Genomic DNA, 6,096 nt, shown 5'->3' on the forward strand with positions numbered 1-6,096 from the left:
ACAGCCGTAATAATTCAACAACAACAACAACAACAACAACATTCAACAATCATAATCAATGTAAACTCTCGAAATAAATCATAATACTTCATTAAAATCCCTAATAAGTACTTCAATTAATCAAGTTGTTGGCGAAATCGAGTACGAAACCACCATCAAAATATAATTCCTTACTTGCATGAAACGTATTTGAAGAGTTTCTTCAAATTCGTGATGTAGTTGCTGTAAGAAGCAGCAGCGGCCATCGGAGAAGCAGCAGCGCCGACCATCGGAAGAAGCAGCAGCGGCCATCGGGAGAAGCAGCAGCGGCGGCCATCGGGAGAAGCAGCAGCGGCGGCCATCGGGAGAAGCAGCAGCGGCGGCCATCGGAAGTCGCCGTCACCGGTCGCCGGTTGAGCGGTGGAAGCAATGGAGGAGAGGAGAGTGAAGGGGAAGAAGTAAGGTATGCGTATGAGGTTTTTGAGGGTAAAGTGGTAAAAAGTTTCTTGTTCTACTTAGTTCCATGGGTAAAGGGTGGACAACCTTGTCCCACCCTTGTTCTAGTTTGTTCTAGTTAGTCCCACATAAAACCACACCAAACATATGACAATTGTGTTTTGTCCTGTCCTGTTCCACCCTGTCCAACGTACCAAACGCACCCTAAAAGATAAAAGTGTTGAAACTAATTTAAATTTGAAAACTTTCAACGTGGGCAATGGCGGATCTGGGATTTTTGTTCAGTGGGGTCACCTTTAAGGTAGACTAAAGACCCGCAAAATCGTCCGATGTGTTTTTAACCTAACTACAACGTTTTCGACGGAATTTTAAAGTTTTTTGGTTGATTTCGAGGGATTTTATAGTGTTTTTGTCGATTTTTAATAACTTTTTTGGTTTTGTTGATTGATTTCAATAGATTTTTTTGATTAGAGTAACGGTTTCGATTGGGATTGGGGGCCCGTGAAAAAATGTAACGGGGGGAAGTGAAAGGTAAATCATGTAAAACCTAACTTTTAACCTATGGTTTTTTTTTTTGAGTTTTTAATTGTGGTCTCTTCCCCCTCCTTTTTGCCATTGCATCCGCCCCTGAAGGTGGGTATTTTCTTTTAATAAGACGTTCCTTTAAAAGATATATATATATATATATATATATATATATATTCTTTAGATCTCTTGTTATAATATTTAAAATTATTCTTTAAATTTATTGTAATATTTGTACACATAATATTTTATTTTTCAGTCTTATAAAATATGAACTTAAGTACTATAAAATACACTTTGTTAAAACACTTAATTTGGTTGTAGGGAGGTAAATGGCACATGCATCCACCTCTATTTGAACCAGAGAGCTAACTAATATAGATTACACCCACACATCTATCGTTAGGACAATATGAGGAAATATTCGATGAGAGATCAAAATTCAAAATCAACAGAAAATAAGTAGAAGTTATTGTGAAAGTGGTACAACGATGTATATTCATACATATATATATATATATATATATATACAATAATCAAGGTTCAAAAAGGCGTAAGACATGATGTAGCGTCGATGTCAAGCCTCAAGCCTTACACGCCACGACGAAGATGTGACGTTTTCAAGGCGTGACATAAGACTACAAATTTATACGTCATATATAGAATTATAGATATAGATATATGTTTTCTATATATCATCTAATCAGATAATGATATTAAAAAAATGTACATTCATATTAGAAGAAGAAAAACCATATTGATTAATATTATAAAAGTAAGTTTTTGATTAAATATTTAAAATAGAACCTAGGAAAGTAATTTTACAACTTTATTTTAACCGTGAATCTGTAACGTTTATGAATTTGTGAAATTGCAAGTGATGTGACTAGCTAGATCTATAAAAATGTAAATCTAAAGTTAAAAGTGTAGAAAAAAAATTTGGGAAAAAATCGCGTCTTACAAAAAATGCATGCCACCTCAAGATGTCATGGCGTGAGTCACGCCTTACAAAAACGCTATGGGATATTTCATAACGGCAGAGACACGTCTTGCGCCATATCCTGTCGTGACACACATTTTTGAACACTAACAAGAATACAATGTATATTCATATACAAATAAACATGAAAAGTGTATATTCATATATGATATAGCGTATAGAATATAATATATATATATATATATATATATATATATATATATGAATAGACACACAATCAATAGTATAATGTATTAGTGTATATTCATTAGGAGGCCCGTATTAACTGCTTGCACTTGCGCAATTTTTTCATTGAATTCAAGTCTAAATGCTTCTAATTGATCATTGGATGGGGTTTGAAAACATCGTATAATCTTGGATGCATGTCAAACATTGAGTCGTAGGGGAATGAATAAGATACAGTGACTGAAATGTGATGTGTTATTCAACGGTTATACTTAGATATCTTAACATTAATCCTTCCATTTTGATGCACATGTTCAGTGAATTAGAAATGATAGTGCTTATTCTTGTATTATTAAGTATCAAAAGTAGAGATGCACGATAATGAAGAATGGACGACAATGAGGGGGAGCGATGTTGTTCGATGCAAAAGGTTTGAATGACGTAAGATTTGAGAATGATAAAACCGATTTAAGTTTTTCCTTTTAAATTTAAAAGCATCTTAACTGGTTACAGGGGGAAAAAATTGGGTTAAACAATGTAGATAACCAACTTGAAAAAATTCGATGATTTATTTATTCAAAAAGCACATGTTCAAAGACTTAATAATTTAATAAAAAATTCAATAATTCATTTACTAGAAAATTGTTTGGAGACTTAAGGATCATTTACCTAACCCACTTACCGGAAAAAAGCAATTACTAGAAAAATTCAATACTATCTCTTACTTATTGGGTAAGATTTTCTTCAACAAAAACGACATCGTATGCAACAATTTACTTGGTAAGCGCTAACCGTAATAAGAGTCGTCCCTCTTACTTATTGGGTAAGATCTCAATCCTTCCTTTGTTCTTACCGAGTAAGATTCTTAGTCCTTATCATATTCATCCGGTAAAGTTTGTGTTTTGATAAATGCTTACATGGATAAGCGTTTAGCAAACGACTTCTAATGGTTCAAAATGATGAAGTTAATTGGTTTCTCAAAAAATCTCTTTGTATTCTTATAAAAACATCTCATTTTCTTAGGGGGTGTTTGGTTCATGGAATTTGGTGGAATTTGAAGGAATTGGAATGTCCAAATCCTTGACCAAATTCCAAATCCTATGTTTGGTTCACATAATAGATGTGAAGGAATCCTTCCAATTCTAACCAATTCCATCCAATTCTTTAATTCATTGATTTCACAATTCCATCGCATATACCACGGATTTCAAATTCCAATCCGACAAATTCCAATCCGACAAATTCCTTAGCACTCATCCATTCATCGACGCTGTATCTCGATTTGCTTTGTTTTGCTATGCTTGATCTCCTTTCCTCGATCTCGTTTAAAACTAAGAATGACAACGGGTCAGGTTCGAGCCGGTTATTGGTATCCCCGTCCCAGAAACCGATAACTAAGATCGTCCTCATGACCGCCCTGATCCCCGTTGGGGATCTTATCGGGTCCCGCGGTTTCCCCGATTTCTGTTGGGGAATTCGTGAAGATAAAAATCCTCTTTTTCCCGTTCACCGTTGGTTGTAACCGAACCCGAAACCAAAACCCGAAACAGATCTAAAAATCCCCGTTAAAATCCCCGAATTTAATAATATATATATATATGTATATAAATTAAAATTAATATATATACACATATCAAGCCGGGCCAGGCCGATGATCATCGTCCCCGCCCCCATCCCCATTAAAATCCCCGAATTTATCCTCGATCCCCGCCCCGTCCTCGATAAAATATCCCCGAACCCAGCCCGAAAGTTTCGGTTTTAGTTTTTTTTGCCTGTAATTTTCTCGTTGGATTCCGAGAACGAAACCAAAAAAATATAATTCGGTTAAGAATTTCATTCTAATTCCATCCAACCAAGCGCAATCAAAAGACATGGTCAAATTCCATCAAATTCCATTTCATTCCTTCAAAGTCAAATTCATTTGATGAATTCAAATTCCATTGAATTCCATTCTACGAACCAAACGTGACCTTAGTTTTTTAAAAAGTAAATTGTGTTTTCTCAAACATAACATTTTTCATTTGTATAGTTTTAAATGTATCGGATGCTGATCATGGTTTATAAAAATGTTCGGTTTTTGTCCATCTTTTTAACGACTGTTAAAAATTTCATTAAATGAAGGTCATTTTTATCATTTTTTTTTGTCTAGACATGGGAATTGGCCCCGACCCGTCGAGAAAACCGGTCCATCCGGTCAGGGACGGGGATTCCCCGTTAAACCAGGTCTCTGGGACGGGGATCCCCGTCTGGCTCAAACTGGGGATGGGGATGGGGACGAGTATCACTTTCTCCGTCCCGCCCCGTACCCGTATATATATATATATATATATATATATATATGATAATTAATAAATTATATTATTTATTTACATTAAATCGGTAAATGGTAATTTCTATTTCAATATATTTTGGATATTACTATATATATTTTGGTACATGTGACGTTACTTTTTTTAGATAATTTTTTTTTGTTTTCGATTTATTAATTATTATATGATGATGTATATTTTTTGTATTAAATTAAATTCTTTGGATTTTAAGTTTATTGGAAAATGTGAGATTTAAACATGTGTCGCGTCTTACACATTTGATTTAATTTTTTTTTACACAAACAGGAAAAAAAACCCCGTTTCCCCATTGGAGACGGTGATGGAGATGTGATCAAATTTCTCGGTAAGAATGGGGACGGGGAGAAAGATCAAGGATCGGGGACATTACCATCCCTATTTTTGTCTTCTAATCAATCTAAACAAAATCATAAAATCAATTTTAATTAAATAAAAGTCAAAAAAAAAAGAGTAAAAATGATAAATATCCTTGTTATTTAACAAAATTTATTAACAAGCGTTGTAAAAAAACTAAATTTGATTAATTTTTAAATTACGATGATTATTTTATAATTTTAAAATTATATAAATTAAAAACGTTATTTTACAAACCTCGTGAAACCATCAGTTTTTTTTTTTGTAACGATGTTATTAACATTAAATGTTAACTACCAAGAGTCGGTCGTTCTATCACATTGGGGTTTGCATTTAAATCGTAAAGGAATAAGTTTGGCAGTGATCGTCTACCGACGGTCCACCCTACACCACTCATCTCGGTATCGGACCCCATGACTGACATTTTCAACTTTTTTGCCCCCTTACACCCACAGGTGAAAAACAAATGGACCGCTTGATGTGTTTTAGTCGTGGGGCCCACAGTGTTCCGTCTCGCCGTATACAACAAAAACCCATTTTACTTTCTCTATCTCACCCTTTTTTAGAACAGATCTCCTGTTATTACACCCACAGATACTGTATGGGCCTTTGTTGACTTGTATCCTCTAGGGTCAAAGTTTGAATCCAGTTGTCCATCTGTAGTCAACAATTTGGTTAGGGTGGTTGTTCTTGCAGTTGTAAAGTCTTATTCGTTTTTTTTTTCGATTTTATTTTTATTTAAATATCCGATAAAAACGTATGTTAAGATCACTCGTATATTTGTATAAGAACATAGATATTAGAGACTGTTTGTCTGGCTCGGCCCGAGACCAGAGACCGACTCAATTTGGGTTCGATTAGATCATTAAGAGTATTTTAGAACCATAAGATTCACCTCTTAAAGATTCAGATGCTGCCTTTTAATGAAACTATTAAAAGGTAAACAACAAACAACCCCTAAAACATATAAAAGAACACCAAAATTCATGCTGAAAATTGAAAATTTTGATATTGGTGTAACTCGAACTAGGGGTTTTTGTACAAAGTGAGGAACCAACTATGTTTTTAGAGACTTACACCAAAGCTTCAGTTTCAAAAACTATAGGACACCCAACAAAACAAAATTGTGGCACCCTTCGGAAAAGTAACTTCTTTCCTTACGACGAAACTATGAAGCGGTAGCTCGTGCTACCGTATAGGGCTATGTAGGTCTGCCCCTGGATCGGAACTTGTTATGGCCTGACAGTCGGAAATCAAATTACGAGTTTC

Source organism: Cynara cardunculus (assembly GCF_001531365.2).
Source record: "Cynara cardunculus var. scolymus isolate 2C chromosome LG 4, CcrdV1, whole genome shotgun sequence".
NCBI lineage: Eukaryota > Viridiplantae > Streptophyta > Magnoliopsida > Asterales > Asteraceae > Cynara > Cynara cardunculus.